This window comes from Pinus tabuliformis, chromosome 6 (assembly GCF_031772625.1).
Source record: "Pinus tabuliformis cultivar Carrire ecotype Pingquan chromosome 6, CPIR1, whole genome shotgun sequence".
Lineage (NCBI taxonomy): Eukaryota > Viridiplantae > Streptophyta > Pinopsida > Pinales > Pinaceae > Pinus > Pinus tabuliformis.
In genome coordinates, this window is record NC_142292.1 from 340,376,553 (window position 1) to 340,395,289 (window position 18,737).

Consider the following 18,737-nt stretch of genomic DNA (forward strand, 5'->3'; position numbering starts at 1 on the left):
GGCACTCATAGGCTCTGTGTCCTAGCTTGTTACATCTATAACATTTGATTTCTCTTCCTCTGGAAAAACTCCCTCTGCCACTTGCATCACCTTCTGTGGGTGTATGCTGACTCGAGCTACTGCTAGCTCCATCTCTAGGTGTTGTAGATCTTCCTCTACCATCTTGACTTCCCCTTCCTCGGAAAGTACCTCTACTTTTGGCAGATTGCTTCCTCAGGAGTTTTTCTTCAGCCTTCAATACCATCTGATAGGCCTCTTCTACTGTTTTAGGAGACAACACACTTATCTCATCTTGAATCTCCATTCTAAGGCCATTTACATATCTTGCAACCTTCTCATATGTATCTTGAATTTGTCCAACTCTTATACTCACTTTGTAAAATTCCTCTGTATATTCTTTCACTGTCAAAGACCTCTGTCTAAGATTTTGCATCTGTCTAAATAATGAAAGTTGATAATCACTTGGAAAAAACATACCTCTCAACTTTTCCACCATCCTGTTCCAATTTTTAATTGGATGCTTACCAAGTCTTTTTCTTTCTGCCTGCACTCCATCCCACCAAAGTGCTGCATGACCTTTCAATTTTGTGACAACAAGTTTCACTCTCTTTCCTTCTTCAGTTTCTTCATAACCAAAAATTTTCTCCATGTCATTAATCTAGTCTATCAACTCCTCAGGGTTTAAACCTCTTGTATAAGCTGAAACCTCAAGTCTGGGTTTAGATGTGGATCTCAACACTGATTTAAAGAATCTCATTTCAAGGTTTACATCTGCAGGTTCCTCCTCTTATGCAGCTTCAACTTCATGCTCACTGACATCTCCATCTCTTTGATTTCCCATTTCCACTGCTTCTAGTCTAGCTTGCATCTCTTGCATAACTTCCAACACTTCAACATTTGCAACTGGTCTTCCTCTTCTTTGAGGACCACCATCTCTTCCTCCAACTCTGAAAGCCATGTTGGATTTCTTTCTACGATCTTTGATATCCTAATCAGCGTCAATAAGCTGTTGTGATACCACTAATGGTGGTTTGGGTGTAGGTGTTAGAGATAATAGTTCAAAACCAGAAACAATCTCTTCTAGTTCAGGTGGAACTTCTTCTCAGGTTTCCTTTGGAGATTCAGTCATCAACCTCTATTTTTAGTTATTATGCTATAATAGTAGAATTGGTTAATTTACCCGAAGTATGGCAACCCTTTAGGACTTTCCACAGAATCAAAAAGGAAATAAAACTTCAGTTTAAAACCTTATTGCATCTGTCATTCCACAAACCTTTGTCGCGTTAAACCTCTGCCGTCGATCTCAATGCTCAATCCGACAGTTATCACTTTCCCAACTCGCAAACTAGCTGGATTATCTTCACCATTGCTCAACCCCGCTTGATCCAACGGTTGACACCTAATATCGCGTGGAATTCTTGCCGATGTATAACAAGCCGAGCGCATGCAAGAAAAGCAATTTCCCCGTGCTACGTGTCGACTGCTAAGTGGAATCATGTGATTTTTCAAAATACAACTTACCACCTTGAGACCGCGTGAGAAACAACTTTCACCTACGAATACCTCCATTCTATTCTATTTAACGTCTGTGCTTGTTAGCACGCGATAACCGTTAGATCTATTGGATCTGTCGATCAGACGATTTAGACCTTTTCCTGGGTTTCTTGCGCGTTTATTAGGTTTTCCTCATTCCGCCAAGGTTTTAGCGCTTCCGCCAAGTTTAAACTATGTCTAAGTTATATTCAAGATATCGCTAACTAAACTCCATGGGTTTGAAATACATCCCGATTAACTCAATACACAATGAATGAAGACTTAAACGTGATAACACAAGATTATATAAAGTCTAGTTTTAAAGGGTGAAACTGGAAATCAACAACATTCAGAAATATTTCGAAGGAACTTCAAACCTCCGGGATTGACCATTCATGCGCAGAATACACAGAGGCACAGTGATTTCAAATTTTTACAGTCTAATCCTCCACAACCAAATCCAGCCAAATCCCCTTACAATCATTCAAAACTTACATAAATACCAGTACATACAAACAATCAGATCCTCAATCAATGGATCAAATCTGTCTAATCCTAGATAATACCTACTCTGCATGATATTCTCCTTGAGAATCTCAACTAAGTCTAAACTACTTGAATTAATTACAAAATCATTCAAATCCCTGAATTCTAGCTCTAATCCTATCTAGAAAGCTTTGTAAAGTGACAGCTAAAGGATCCCACTCCTTTGCTTGTAAACTTTTTTTGTATTTTTGGAATAAAATCGAAGCCTTTTGTCTTCAAGCCTCATGCTCCTGCATCACTACCTCAGGAGCGAGGTTCTTGTATTTTGTTATAAATGTTATATCTATCTCTTAATGTAAAGGTCATGAAAAGACCCATGTTGTAGTCATTGTAATATTCGGTCATGTATGGGCTATTGGGATCAAATCATGATTTGTAGGTAATCCCATTATTTTGGGAAATTGATGTAATGTTGGGTCAAATATGTAACCCCACTATGTTGGGTGATTGATGTATCATGATTCATTGGTGACAGGAAAGGTATTATCTAGTTAAGTCATAGAGTCTTTTTCTTTTAGATTCAAAAGGTTCAACATATGCTCGGGGGGAGCATGGTCAACATGTAGTTCTCATATTCAATAGATTAACCCTACAATGGTTCTCTATACAAAGGGAGAAGATGTTATGAAACCAGCTCAAGAAAAGATAGAAAAGATAGATCAACGCCTTAGAATTCAGCCTCTAGGAGGGGGCAGCCTCCTTTACATTACATAAATGAACAATTCTTCGATGATACAAATGACAAAGCCTCCTTTCTATAAATAGGAGTCTAAGGAGTTACAATATAACCCAGTCGACCTAACAATAATACTATAAAGCCACAAAAATAACAATAGAGGGTTTCTATGGGGCACAATAATAACAATATGGGGGCAATAGGGGCACAACAATATTAATAAGGGATACAACTACAATAGTAATGGGGTAATCACTAGTATTATAGGGATCTAACATGCCCTTCTCCTTCAAAAAAGTGTTGTCCTCAACGCTTGAGTAGTTCTAGATGCTTTTGTATAAAATTCTCATCCTCCCATGTGGAATGTTCAGCGGATAAGTTCTTCCACTTGATGAGATACTCTGAAATTGATCGATTTCGTAGCTGTCTAGTTCTTGTCTCTGTGACTACTTCTGATTCCAATATAATTTTTCCTTCCTCATCAAGTTCTGGCAATATTGTTTGAACTGGGAGCTTGTTGCCTATAACCTTCTTTAAACATGAAACATGGAAAACTGGGTGCATTCGAGAAGCTGCAGGAAGCTCCAATTTGTATGCCATAGTACCAATCTTTTGCAACACCTTGTACGGACCATAATACTTTGGTGATAATTTATTATCCTTCTTAGCTTGCTTCAGGGACATTTTTTTATATGGTTGTAGCCGTAGGAATACCCAATCACCTACATCAAAACTTCTTTCACTGCAATGTTGATCTGCCTGTTGTTTCATTCTATTCTGTGCCAACACGAGGTTATCCTTTAAGAGTTGGAGGACTTGTTGTTGATGTTCGATGTGATGTTCCACTGCTTGAACCTTAGAATTTTCTCTTAAATATGATGTGATGGATGGTGGCTGATATCCATAAAGTGCCATAAATGGGGTCATTTTTGTTGTTGTATGGAAGGATGTGTTATACCACCATTCAGCTAGAGGCAACCATTTGACCCATTTTGTTTGTTTATCAGATACAAAGCAACGAAGATATCCTTCCAGACATTTGTTTACTATCTTAGTTTTCCCATCAGATTGAGGATGATAAGATGAGCTATGAGCTAACTGAGTACCAAGACAAGAAAATAATTTTGTCCAAAAATTTCTAGTAAAGATGGGATCTCTGTCACTTACAATAATCTTTGTATTTCCATGTAGCTTTTGAATTGTTTCCATAAATGAAGTAGAAACTGTACTGGCTTTAAATGGATGTGATAATGCACAAAAGTGTGCATACTTGGTAAGTCTGTCAACTACCACCATGATGACACTCTTTCCCTCAGACTTGGGTAAACCTGTGATAAAATCCATTGAAACCTCCTCCCAACGTTGGCTTGGAATGGATAAAGGTTGTAATAGACCCGGGGTCTTAATTGTTTCAACTTTATTTTGTTGGCAAACCAAACATTCTGCCACAAACTTTTGAATATCCGATTTAAGGCCATCCCAAAAAAATTCCTTCTTAACCATGTGGTAAGTTTTTAAAAATCCTGAGTGCCCTCCTAAGGGAGAAGTGTGCAATTCCATAAGAATCTTTTGTTTGAGTTGGGAATTCTTACAGAGGTATAAGCGATCTTTGTACCATAACGAATCATTTTTCCAGCTAAATGTATAAGATGTACTGGAATCTTGTTGTAACTTTCGAATAAGTGCCCACACTTCTTCATCATTCTTCCATTCCTCCCTTGCTTCGTTTATCCAATCTGGTTGGATAATAGAAATGGCGCACAACAATGCTTCCACATCCTCATCCTTTCTTGAGAGTGCATTTGCCACCACATTTTGCTTCCCTTTTTTGTAGATGATTTCAAAGTCATAACCCAACATCTTTGTGACCCACTTTTGTTTCTCTTCAGAGGATAATCTTTGTTCTAAAAAGTATTTAAGGCTATCATGATCCGTTTTTACCTTGAAGTGTCTTCCCATTAGGTAGGGTCGCCATTTCTTAAGTGCATGTAGTATTGCCAACATTTCCTTCTCATAAATAGCTTTGTGTAAAAACTTTCCCTTGATTGGACGACTTTCAAAAGCAATGGGTCTTTCATCTTGCATTAAAACAACACCAATTCCATTTCCTGAAGCATCACATTCCACAATAAAGGTTTTTGTGAAGTTCGGTGTAGCTAAGACCGGTGCTTGGCACATTGCCTCTTTAAGATGTTCGAAGGCCTTTGTTGCTTCTGTAGTCCATGAAAATGCATCTTTCTTCAATAATGTTGTTAGAGGTGCTACTATTCTCCCATAATTCTTAACAAACTTGCGATAATACCCTTTCAACCCGAGAAATCCTCGCAGATGCTTTATGGATGTGGGGATTTTCCATTCCTTAATGGCTTTAATTTTGCTAGGGTCTACCTTAACTCCTTCATGAGATACAATATGACCCAGATATTCCACCTCTTATACTCCAAAGAAACATTTGGATATTTTTGCATATAATTGTTTCTCCTCCAATAGTTGTAGCACCCTGTCAACATGTTCAACATGATCCTTCCAAGACTTGTTGTAGATTAGTATATCATCAAAAAATACTAACACAAATTTTCTAAGGAAGGGTTTGAAAATGGAATTCATCAAACCTTGAAATGTAGAAGGTGCATTGGTAAGGCCAAAAGGCATGACCAAAAATTCATAATGACCCTCATGAGTTCTAAATGCTGTTTTCGGAATGTCTTCAGTCTTCATTCTGATTTGATGATATCATGAACGAAGATCCAACTTGGTGAAGTAAATTGATACATGCAATTCATCAATGACAGGAATGGGAAACTTATCTTTAATAGTGAGCTTGTTGAGCTCCCTATAATCTGGACACATGCGCCATGATCCATCCTTCTTGTGCACCAATACTATTGGAGCAAAGAAAGAACTTTGACTAGGTTGAATTATACCAACCTCTAGCATTTCTGCAACCATAAGTTCAATTTCACTCTTTTGGGCATAGGGATATCTGTACGGCCTGATGTTTGGAGGAACACTTCCTGGAATCAGATGAATAGCATGATCATGATCACGAATAGGTGGGAGACCTTTGGGAGTCTCAAATACCTTGGAATGATTGTCCAAGACTTTTTGGAGATTTGGAGAAATAGATGATTCCGATGTGGAAACATCTAGCGAACATAATTGTGCAATTACACCTCTTTGTTCCTTTTTTAGAAGCTTTGTCATACCGTTAGAGCTGATTATCTTTCCTGGTTTCCCTGCAATACCCCTTAATTCAACTTCCTTTCCTTCCGCATAAAATTTCATGAAAAGTTCTTGAAAATTAAAAGATATTGTACCCAAGGATTGTAGCCATTGGACTCTTAGTACAACATCAACATCTTCCATTGGAATGGAAAGCATTGGGTTAGTCAACACATATTCTCCCATGGATAGCTTGATATTATGGCACTTTCCAGAGCAATTTATTGTTCCTTCATTTGCAACCATCACTTGACACTCTGGTGCTGGATATAAGAAGCAATTCAATTCTTTTACTACCTTACAATGAATAAAATTGTGGGTACTTCCTGAATCAATCAACACTATTACCTTTTTATTCTTGATTTGTCCTTCTATCTTGATAGTTTGAGGAGTGGTAATTCCCGCCAATGCATTACAAGATATGGTCGGATTCATTTCTTCTTTATCTAGGCTTTTTTCCTGGAGTATATCCTCCTCTTTTGACCTTTCTTTCTCCTTTTCTTCTTCCTCTTCACAATCTATGTAGAATAATTTCTTCTCAGCACACTTATGACCTTTAGTGTATTTGCTATCACAACTGTAACAAAGCCCTTTTGCTCTTTTTTCTTCCAATTTTTGTGGTGTCAACCTTATAGGTTGTGGAAGACTAGGGGCAACAACACTTCCATCTTTATAGTTGTGAGTGGTATGCTTCCTGGTTGCCATAATTTTGCTTTCCATTTTTCTTGCTAACCTGAATGCCTTCTCTAATGAATCAGGTTCCCAAAGGCGAACATCATGTTGGATATTATCCTTTAAAGTCCCTATGAACACATGAATCCTGTGCTCCTCTGATATATTTTTTACCCTTATGTTCAATTTTTGGAACTCCTCAATGTGCTCCATTATTGAACCCTTTTGTTTGGGACTTATCAATTGGCTAAAAAAAGTGTTGCTTTTTGTATCCTCATAATGTGCTGTTAATTCTTCCGTAAAAATTGCCCAAGTGATAATTTGTTTATGAGAGCAAAGCCATTGATACCATACAAACTGATTTGGTTCTAAATATAAAGTTGCAATACGTACCTTTTGTGTGTTTTGCACATTATTGAGATCGAAAAATTGCTCCATCTGTAATATACATGTTGCGGGATCCTTGCCATCAAACTTCCTCATATCGATTTTTGGAATATGGTGGGTCTTCGATCCAACATTAGAGTCTATGAAATCATGATTAACATTTCTTTTGTTCTCATCATGAGTTTCCTTTACTACCCGGGAAAAAAAGACAACGAAAAAAAAGCATCTCTATGAAGGATTTGAACACGAGATACAGATGGCGCTCTGCAGCTGCCCGCGAGGGTTTCGGTTAGGGCTTTCTGAAAACCCTTCCTCTATCGCCCGAAGACTAACCGCACACCTGATCTGCCTGTAACCTGGCCCGACTTTTCAGGCCCCATCTGTCGTTTTCAAAATGGCCCCAGATACTGTCGGTGATGTAATGGAAACGGAGGAGGAGGTTGACTATTCAGAAGACCCGCTTTCTTCACAGGTTATTTTTGATCGCCCTTCTTTCATTTCGTTGTCTGCTGGCCCTAGCCATTCACCGCATTCTGCGCCGCATCCCTCTCCGGTGGTTACTATCCCCCCCCCCCCCCCCCCCCCTCTTGCCTGCCTGAAGGAACCTCCCCTCTCGAGCCCCCTGGCTTGGATCTCCCTCCTCTGTCACCGGGGACCCTCCGTTTCCTGTCGACTGTCATCCCACCGTCGCCTCCCTTTGATTCGCACCCTCCGTCCTCCTCGTACCCGGCTTCAACATCTGCTGGACTGCCTCTTTCGTTGGTGGCCGGGCCCTCTGCTCTCCTCCACTCACCCTCGGGTTGCTTTGAGACCCCTGCAGTCAGAGTCAGTTCATCAAAGGCGACTCCCCTGGAACGCTCCCCGGACCCCTTGGTGGATCACCCTTCAGCTCCGCGTTCGGGTAAGAAAAGAACTAAGTGTGTCAAAGCTACATCCAGGGACATTTCTATTCGGTTTGGAGAGACATCGGCTATTGGGGAGGCAGCCAAAATGGCGAATACCATTCTCGTTGGACATGTTCGAGGGCGTGCTTATTCAGCGACCCGGCTCACCCTTTGGGTGAAGGAGATTTGGGGAGGGGTTCTGAAAGAACTCCCTGAAGTACAAGTTCTACCCCGAGGCTGGTTCGCCCTACACTTTGCTAAGGAAAACTACACGGACCTGGTATTAGCTAGATACTGGCACATCGAGATGGCGCCGGTGCTGTTAAAAAGATGGAGCCCTCTCTTCGACCCTGAACGAGAACAGATTGGGGCAGGGCCATTGTGGGTTCATCTACCTGGGCTCCCCCTCCAATACTGGAGCGAAGAAGTCTTCATTCGCATTGGGAACGCCCTGGGAACATACCTCGACCATGATCGTACCTTCGTGGAATCCAGGAACAGAACGCTTGCTCGCATCCTTGTACACCTAGACACTCGTGAAGGCCTGGAGGAAAAGATCACACTACACTGGGGCAGATTCACTCGGGTACAGATCCTAGACTACGAAGGGGTACCTTTCAGATGCTGCCGCTGTCATAGGGTGGGTCATATATTCAAGGATTTCCCTCTCAACAAGAGAACAGATGAAGCACCTGTGCCTTCTACCATTCCATCGAGGACTATATCACTGGCCGCTCAACGCATTCCGGTCTCGGGCATTCCCTTCAGCACTCCACTACAGGCACCGGGAGCTGCTCCATGTCATGCATCTACTCCGGTCACCAGATCTCGGGCAGCCTCAGCAGCTACATCCACTCCGGGTACATCACTTTTCCCTCCTTTGTCTATTTTCACTACTGCTCCCACTTCACTCTCTCCCTCATTGTCTGTTGCATACTGCACTATGCCCTCCTCCCCGGTTATTGCTCCTTCCGCTCCATCATCTCATAAGCTCCCGTCGCCATCATCTTCTCCCTCATCATCCCGGGGCTCTAAACACACCTATAATCTGCGTCCTCGTACTCACACCCTGGGAACTCATCTGAAAATCACCGGTCTGGGTATCACATCATCCGGGTTGACCCCCTTGTCTGCTCGAGGGAGAAAATCAGACCTTACAAAAGCTATCAGGAGAGCGGAAGCTGAGGTTGCTTCTGGGTGACAATCCACCATTGTTGGGGTACTTAGAGCGAAGAATACCCCTGGCAATCTTCCTCCATGAAGTGCCTCTCTTTCAACTGCAGAGGCTTGGCTAGTGCCTCCAAGAAACTAGCCCTGAAAAGACTGATTGAATCATCTCCTGTTGACATTATTCTCCTCCAGGAAACCCTTGGCCCTGCGGACTCCATATCTGCCTCTCTATCCTCCATCACCCCGGGATGGCATTTCACGGCGATGGACTCCTCGGGTAGATCGGGGGGCCTAGCGATTGGTTTTAACCCTGCTTCTATTAGGGCTCATGGTTCATGGGGGGGACCTGGATTCTTGGGACTTGACCTCTTCTCGGCTGATCTGGGTATCAATCTCAGGGTTATCAACATATATGGACCCTGCCATCAAAGAGAATCCTTCTGGAATCACCTTCTGAGCTTATCTATCCTCTCAGCCGAGAATTCCATCCTAGGGGGCGATCTAAATTTCTCCCTGGGTTATAGCGAATCCTGGGGATCCACGGCACAAATTGACTCGATCACCGGGTTTATGACCGACCTCCTGGAACGTCATGATCTGATCGATGTTCCCATGAACAAACCTCTCCCAACCTGGAGGAACAGAAGAATTGGTGAAGCTGCCCTGGCGCGCAGACTCGATAGATTCATTATGAAAGGCACTCTATTTCAACAGCTTCATCACTACAAACAATGGGTTGGTTCCGAGGGAATATCTGACCACTATCCTATCTATCTGGAGATTACGGGGCCAAACAAAAAACCAAAAGCCCCCTTCAAGTTCAACCATGGCTGGTTACAGGATCCCTCCTACATCAAGCTCGTTAAGGACTTCTGGATCCACAATCCGATTGATAGAACAGACACTCTGGCAAAAGGCTTCTGCATGAACCTATCGCAGCTCAAGCATCACACTATCGAATGGGCCAGAGAAAAACACCAAAAGGAGAACTCAGCTCTTATGCTCATAGAATCCGAACTATCCTCACTTTCAGATGAAAGAGGTCTGGGCTTTACCACAGCTGAAGATAAAGCCCACTTGGTGGAACTTGAAAATCAGAAGCAAAAAATATTAAGGGAGAGAGAAGAATCTATTCGACTTCGTAGCAAAGCAACATGGCTTAAGGCCAGAGATGACAATACCCGCTTCTTTCACAATTATGCTAAAGGCAGGAAGGTTAAAAATACTATATGGAACCTCCCTCTGCCAGAGGGTGGAGTGGCAGACACTTTCTCCAAGCTCTCACAGCTGGGATCATCCCACTTCAGGAACCTCTACAAGCAACCCCCGGGCTCTACTATTGCAGATATCATCAACATTGTTGGTCATTTCCCCAGGTTTGTAAATGAAGAAGAAGCGGAGAACCTTTTCGATCCAGTGACTCCTGAGGAACTTGAAAACACCATAAAATGGTTCAAGAAGGATCGCAGCCCGGGGCCGGACGGATGGACCATCGAATTTTACATTGCCTTCTATGAGCTGATCAGCAATGATCTACTAAGGGTTGTAGAGGAATGTCGGGTGTCCGGGACCCTGTACAATGCCATCAATTCAACTTTCATAGCTTTGATCCCCAAATCTGATACTCCTTCCTCATTTGATGATTACCGCCCCATCTCCCTCTGCAACGTGCTCTACAAGATCATTTCCAAAATCATTGCAAATCGCATCCGTCCTATTCTGTCCCGTCATATCGCTCCTCAACAATTTTCTTTCCTGGAACAACGTCAGATTCATGAAGCCATTGGTGCTGCACAAGAAGCCTTTCACACTATCTGGACCAAGCATCACAAAGCCATCATCTTAAAGATTGATTTAGCCAAGGCATTTGACCGGGTCAGTTGGCTCTATCTCAAGATGCTTCTCATCCACCTGGGGTTCCCTCATAATTTCATCACTTGGATTATGGCTTGCATCACCACTCCCACCTTCAGTGTTCTGATTAATGGATCTGCATCCCAGTTTTTTCATTCTGAACGTGGTCTTAGACAGGGCTGTCCTCTGTCTCCCCTTCTTTTCCTAATTGTCATGGATGGACTGAGCCGCCTAATAAACTCTGCTAAGAGAAATGGGGATTTTAGTGGACTCAAAATAACAGACGACTGCTTCCTCACCCACCTTCTTTTTGTGGATGACGTCATGATCTTCCTTGATGGCAGTATTCGAGACTCCCGTTCTTTCTCGAACATTATCACTCTTTTCTCATCCGCCACGGGGATGCTTGCCAACCATTCAAAATCCTCCATTATTCTCTCCAGAACTTCTATCCATGAATCCCTCCTGGCCCAACAGCTGTTTCCTTACAGCATCCATCCCTTAGACCTCGGCCTCAAATATTTGGGTTTCTGGATCAAGCCTATCAGCTCAAAGATTGCGGATTGGGTCTGGCTAGTCGCAAAATTGGAGAAGCGCCTCAATATCTGGAGCCATCGATATCTCTCAAGAGCAGGCAGACTCGTTCTGGTAAAAGCTGTCCTGGAAGCTACCCCGGTCTTTTGGATGGCATTAGCCTAGATCCCGCGCAGCATCTTGACCAGGCTACAGCAAACTTGCAATAGATACCTGTGGAATGGGAATCAGGAAAAGCGCATATTTGCTTGGGTTGGATGGAAGAAGATCGCTACTCCAAAGAAATGGGGTGGATGGGGTCTAAAAGATCTCCCTACTTTCGCGCAAGCCCTTGCGGCTAAAATGGGGTGGACCTTACTCACTGGGAACAACCTCTGGACCAATATCTCTTATCACAAATATATCTAGCCTCTCCATATCTTGGATTGGATTCGCCTCCCTACCTGGCCTAAATCTGGTATATCATCCGTTTGGAAAGCGCTTCTTAACTCTATGACACTTATCAGGGATAATCTGGTATGGAAAATCAATGATGGAACACAGGCTCGTATTGGTCTGGATCCTTGGAATGGAAGCGGCGGTAGGCACATTCTTCCTGAAGGCCTCATCCGGCATCTTCACACACAGGGGATTAAAGTTCTGGCTGACATTGCTGATCCACAAAACACTTCCATTTTTGAACAGCGTTGGAAAAATGCAATTCAGATCAATATACCACCACTCTGGCATCAGGATTGGTTGGCATATATCAATGCATTATCAGAATCGCATATAAGGATCAAACAAGGGCAGGACGAGCTCGTATGGTATCATTCGGAGAACGGAGCATACACCCCAAAGGCTGGCTACCACACTCTGATATCGCATAAGGTTCCAGACACAATCTCTTTTTGGTGGAACTCTATTTGGAAACTCACCGCTCCCCCCAGGCAGAAGCTATTTTTCTGGTGTATCTTAAAGGGTGTTGTCCCTACTGGGGAATATCTCATGCGTCGTGCAGTCTATGGACCAACCTGGTGCACCCTGTGCAAACATACCTCCGAAACGAGCGTTCATTTGTTCTTAAACTGTTCTGCGTTAACGTCTTTATGGCAATCTATATCATCCACTATACAACACACCGGCAAATGGGAGGGCGATGATATTAATCGAACCTGGGAAACTTGGTTTTACCATCACAAAAACTCCAAACTCCAAAGCCTGCCTATCATTATTTGTTGGTACCTATGGCTTGCACGAAACCGAATGATCTTCGAAGATAAACCTGTACACTGGCCGCATCTTATTGCCAAAATCATATCGGCCTATAATGAGACGCCTGAGCCGCCGCAGCCTAAGGTTCGAAGACCCCGTGACCCTCCACATATAGATCATAGCACCCCATGGGCTTTCTTCGATGGCGCAGCCCAACAGCAGGGCTGTGGGGGAGGTTTTCTACTATTCATCAATGATCAGCATTTCTACAAAGCAAAACTGGGGTTGGGAGCTGGCACAAATAATTTTGCTGAGATTATCACCCTCCGTCATCTCTTGCATTTTGCATTGGGGCACAATTGCATGCATATTCATATATATGGAGATTCGAAGATTGTCATTGATTGGTTCAACAATATTACTGTTTGCCACACACACACACTTAGAGAAACATTTTGGATGATATTAATTTACTGAAGGCACAATTTATTGACATCACTTGTCAACATATCTACAGGGAACACAACAGCAGTGCCGACCAACTATCCAAGGAGGCCACGGCATTTCCCAGAGGAGAGTGGATGATACAGGAGCAGCGAGGAACAAATGCATACCAATACTACCACCGCCCATACATAGATGCACACTATCACAGGGCAGCCAGCCCATGAGATACAGATCTGAAAATGATACTTTTTTGGAACTTTTTTGTACATAGATGATAAAAATTACAAAACTGAAGCCCTGCGTGGCAATATGTATATATATAACTGATAACAAAGAACATCCTGCGTGATGATTTTTGCTTTTGAACAGACAGAATAGATAAATAGCTACCCACATGTGGCAGAAGAACATACAGCATATGCAAAATGCATCTACAATATGTAATTTTTCTAAGTTAATGAAAGATTACGATTTTTCCAGTGGGAAAAAAAAGAGTTTCCTTTACTACCCTTTCACCATTAGTAAGCATTTCTTGTAGAAACTTTGTCAAATCTATCTTCAAATCTTCCATGCCTGTCTTCAAATCTTCCATGCTTGTCTTTAAACAATCCATCTTAGCTTCTACGCCTTTCTTTAAACCATCCATCTTAGCTTCTACATCTTTCTTTAAACCATCCATCTTAGATTCTGTTGCTTTTTGTGCAAGTGACACTTGTTGCACTTGGTCTCGTAATTTTGATATATCATGTTGCATTTCTTCCTCTTCTTCATGAGTCATGCTAGAGCTTTCAGGTTGCCTACTAGGTGTTTGCATTTTCTTCCCTCGGGTCATCAATTACTGATAATAATGCTTTACTATGCCCTTTGAATTCCTTCAAACTAATTTTTCAAACCAAGCTTATGCAAAAATTTAAAAAAACTACACACATTTTTTCACTTTGTAGGAGCTTGATATTGCATCTGATGTATCTCTATAATTTCGAATCATCTAGTTCTAAAATTGCAACTTGAGATAGCCCTTTGTGTCCTCTTTCCAATGCCACCAATCTAATCCAAATTGGATTCTCCACGGAATAGTTATGCCAAATCTCCCACAGTGACCTGATTATAGACTATTTCAGTAGAGCGAACTTGTATGACGTGCCACAAGTCACTGTTTCAACCTTTGGATCTGAAAAATATATAAAAGAAAACTACAGTCCATCCTCTTTTTGTACCTTCTTACAAAATTTCAATCTGATGCTTAGAGAGAAAGTTATGACGATTTTCCCCAAGTCACCTATTTGGAATGTAATTCAGGAGTCTGCGAAAAGACCAACTTCCTCAGATCATATCTCCGCAAATATAGAGCGAAAAGCTCTGAAATTTAGACCCGAGATTCAGCATGATGTCTTCTCAAATGGGTTTTTTTTTAGCTTCTGAAACATCGCAGAAAAAAGTTATAGCGAAAATTCCACGATGACCTGTTTGGAGTAGCGAAACCCTAGAATCCAAAGCTCTGATACCAAATGTTATGAAACCAGCTCAAGAAAAGATAGAAAAGATAGATCAACGCCTTAGAATTCAGCCTCTTCAAGGGGGAAACCTCCTTTACATTACATAAATGAACAATTCTTCGATGATACAAATGACAAAACCTCCTTTCTATATATAGGAGTCTAAGGAGTCACAATATAACCCAGCCGACCTAACAATAATACTATAAAGCCACAAAAATAACAATAGAGGGTTTCTATGGGGCACAATAATAACAATATGGGGGCAATAGGGGCACAACAATATTAATAAGGGATACAACTACAATAGTAATGGGGTAATCACTAGTATTATAGGGATCTAACAGAAGAAGCCTTCATTCAAGATTGGTCATCCCTTTGTCCTTTATGTCAAAGGGGGAGATAAGCTTGGTGCTTGAAGAAGAATGCTTGTTGAAAAGTCTTGATATTTGTAGGTGTGTTTTCAGATGATTACAGGTGGTGACCAAACACCAAAGTGGTTTCCATCAAGTCCAAAAGGGGGTATTGTTGGCATTATGGCTGTGTTGTCCTTGATGGAAACCTACTTGATAAAGATGTCAACATTATGATAAAATGATGATTATGTAGGCTGGTACAAATGTGACAGGTGATATGGACAAAGGAATATCAATTTAGAGATAGACGAATAATAAAGGTGATGTTTGGGAAAGTATACGTGGATCCTATTCAGAAGGGTCTTATACATATGCAGGTATTGTGAAGAAAATTTGCATAAATAATCTACACCATGGTAATCTAGATAGTAGGGGACTTTACCATGGTATTGACCCATAGTAATGAGAGTGAAAATGATTATTTGATCGTCAAAGAATACTAATGGAATTACCAAAGGATTGGCCATTGGCTAAGACTAAAATTTATATAAGGGGATGGAGATCAAAGTGTTAGGTGTGCAAGTGATGGATTATTTATGAATGATTTGATCTGAAATAGGTGTGTATCAGGGAGCAAGGAGAAGACTCAGATCTGAAAGATGTAAAGTATGGTGACATATGTTCTTGTTTGATTTACTTATTGAAAATGTCTAAGTAACTAACAATGATATATCTATGGTTGTAATGATTTTGTGATCTGAATGAAGTATTCTAAATTATGTAATTTTGATAGTAAAGGATGTAGAGAGTCAAATTGTGTTTGCAACAAAAGTTTACAGATATGTACACATATTTGTCTCAGGTTAGTCATGTACATACGTGGATCTTCTTTTGGGTAGTCGCGTATATATTCTGTGAAGTTTTTTTTTTAGTATGTTTAGATCTGTATGCAGGTATTGTGAATGGTAAGTGCGTACATATGCTAATATGTTTTGTGTAGATTTTGTACATATGCTAGGGTTTTGCAATATGAGTATTTTATGATATTTGATCAGTTCTGTTCTGATTGTTGTTGTCTATCGATGATGTCTCTATTATAATGATCTGTATCTAACAATGTTGACTGGGTTAAATATGAAATTTCATATTTATTGATAATGATGTTACAATATCGTGATCTATGCTTAAGTGATTTGTGACTGATGAAATGATCTAAGTATGGTTCAATGATTCAATGTTCAACATTTAGAGATATGCACGCATGTGTGATACAAAGCAAGCGCGTACATACATGGTTTTTCTTCAGAACAATAGCGTATAACTTCTAATGTATGTTTGATCAGAGTTTGTAATGACAACAATTGGTTTCTGTGATGACTAACAGTGTATGGCTTGGTATATTGATGAGTGATTGTGCATTGATATGATCAATTATGGATTGGTTTGAGCTAGTTACATTTGTTGATTAAGATTCAATGATTGGTTTTCTTATGTTATAGTGATTCAGGTGGTTCGGTAATTGATAATTTTGATTCAACTTTTGGTTTCAGAATTGTTACTTAGTATTGGGCTTAATGATGAAAGTGGGCCCAATATGAAAATATGATGAAAGGTGACCTACATGTTTGATTTTTTGAGTTAGGTGGATCTAGTATGAAATATTATGAAACATGGTCCATAGAGGTGTTGAGGATTGGAGCCTTCAGTGAGGGATTTGAAGCTTCCTTCCAGTAGTAGCTAGTGAATTTGTGCAGGGGGTGGGTGCCCCTTTCTGGTAGGAGCTAGTAAACGAGATTAGGGGGTTGGAGCTTCCTTCCAGTGGATGTTGGAGAACAAGAGAAGGTTGTAGCCTTCTACAGGTGAGTGCTTGGGTACGGGTAATAGTTTGCGCTAGTACAATATTGTAAGAATTTTTCCTTTATAATAAAAGAATATGACAAAGATGATGGCAATGGTCATTTTCTCCTACGTTGACTTTCCACCTAAAATACCGGTGTTCATGTGTGTTGATGATCTATCTTCTTCTTACTGTTCATGGTTACTATTTAATTAATGAATAATGAAGTAATAATTCCTTGGTTAAAGATGAATAGATGATGAAATATATGAAAAGTTAGTTAATTGTATATACGATGTTTGCCTTTACTAAAGTCGCATACATACGTTGGTTGCATGAATGACAATAGCGTACATAAATCAAAATATGAAATAAAAAGTTTAAAGTGAGTTTAAAAACACCAATTCACCTCCCTCTTGGTATTTTTCCCAACAAAATACATAGAAAATTGTTATACCAATGTATCACATATGTGTGATTTGGCTTAAAAAAAAAATTAATGGAAAAACTCCTACGAGGCTTCGAAACATATAAGTTTTTATTATGTAAAAATAATATAACTAATTTTATTTTAAAATTAATTTATTATTACTTTATATATATTACTTAAAATTTATTTAAGTAACCATCAAAGAAAAGGATGCATTACGAATTGAGGGTTTTTCTCCTTGTAATGAGGTTTGCCATTACGAAATATCCTCTTATGACATTGTTTATGATTTGTTATTATTATTATTTTTTGTTCTTATGGAATGTATGTTTTTATTTTTTATATGTTATTGCTTATCCCACTTTCCACTAATAAATGAGAGTGAGATATTGCTCATGACTTCCCAATAAACAATTGGTTTATGGAGAGAAAACATGTTACAAATGGAATTTAAACCTAGGTGAGGAGGATAGAAATTTATTTTCTCGACTTCCCGAGCTAAATCATTTGACTTGAGCTATTCATTTTTATGAAAAAAATAACAAATTAAAATTAAAATATACTTAGTATTCTTCTATTAGTAATTAACTTATAACAACGGGGGAGGCATGAGTGGGAGGGGTAATTTATTGCCCCATTGAAGAAATAGAGATAAAATATGCATGTGGATTAGGAACTTCCACCAATAATTAGCCCAAGGCACTAGCTCTATGGCTAGGAATGAAGCTAGCCATAGCTAGAGGTATACACCAACTAATTGTTTTGGGAGATTCGATGTTAAACATTTAAGGATTCGAGAGAAAATTAAAAAGTTTATTATTTCTTATCACATAAGATGAGAAAACAACAAGATTGTTGATGAGTATGAAAACATAGGGGCTTGCCTTGAACAGGGTTCTACTTCTCAATCAAGGAGATAAATCATATCATTATATTCCATGACACTTAAAAAATTTGATAAAGATATGGTAGGGATCACCAAGCTTTGGATGATGAGATGGAATAATAGGGTCCTGAGGCTTGTTCGAGTATCAATTAATATCATGGTAATGAATATAAAGAAGGGAATGAAGTGGTGACTCTTGGGAATAGAGTCAATGGCAGGTAGCTTGTCCAAATGAAAAACGGTGAAGGAAAATGTCACAACAAAGGACACATGGAGTCATTCCCCATGTGAATTCACCATGGAATGTAACACCCCTAGGAAAATTATTCATTCCTTTGTAGGCAAAGTAAGTGTGGAAATATTGATAGTTGGATCATGATAAGGTTGCATGACATAAGTAAAATCACAGAGTGAATGTATAGTAATGGCATTCAATGGACGATAATGAAAACAGAGCTTGGAATTGGTCATAAACATGAATATAAATGGAAATAATACAGAAAGGAACATCGCCAAGTCTTAGTGATAATTTGTCTGAATTCGAGAATGGCATCCTCAACTGAGGCAGGTGTAGAGAAGTCGGGAACAAATCAAGAGGTGACATCAATGGAAG

At 40.3% G+C, this 18,737-nt stretch overlaps 1 pseudogene; it reads right to left on the minus strand.

The window, feature by feature from the left end:
- The window catches only part of LOC149258689 (ribonucleoside-diphosphate reductase large subunit-like), a 46,568-nt pseudogene extending 39,152 nt beyond the window's left edge, over positions 1-7,416 (minus strand).
- Between the last annotated feature and the right edge of the window lie 11,321 nt (positions 7,417-18,737).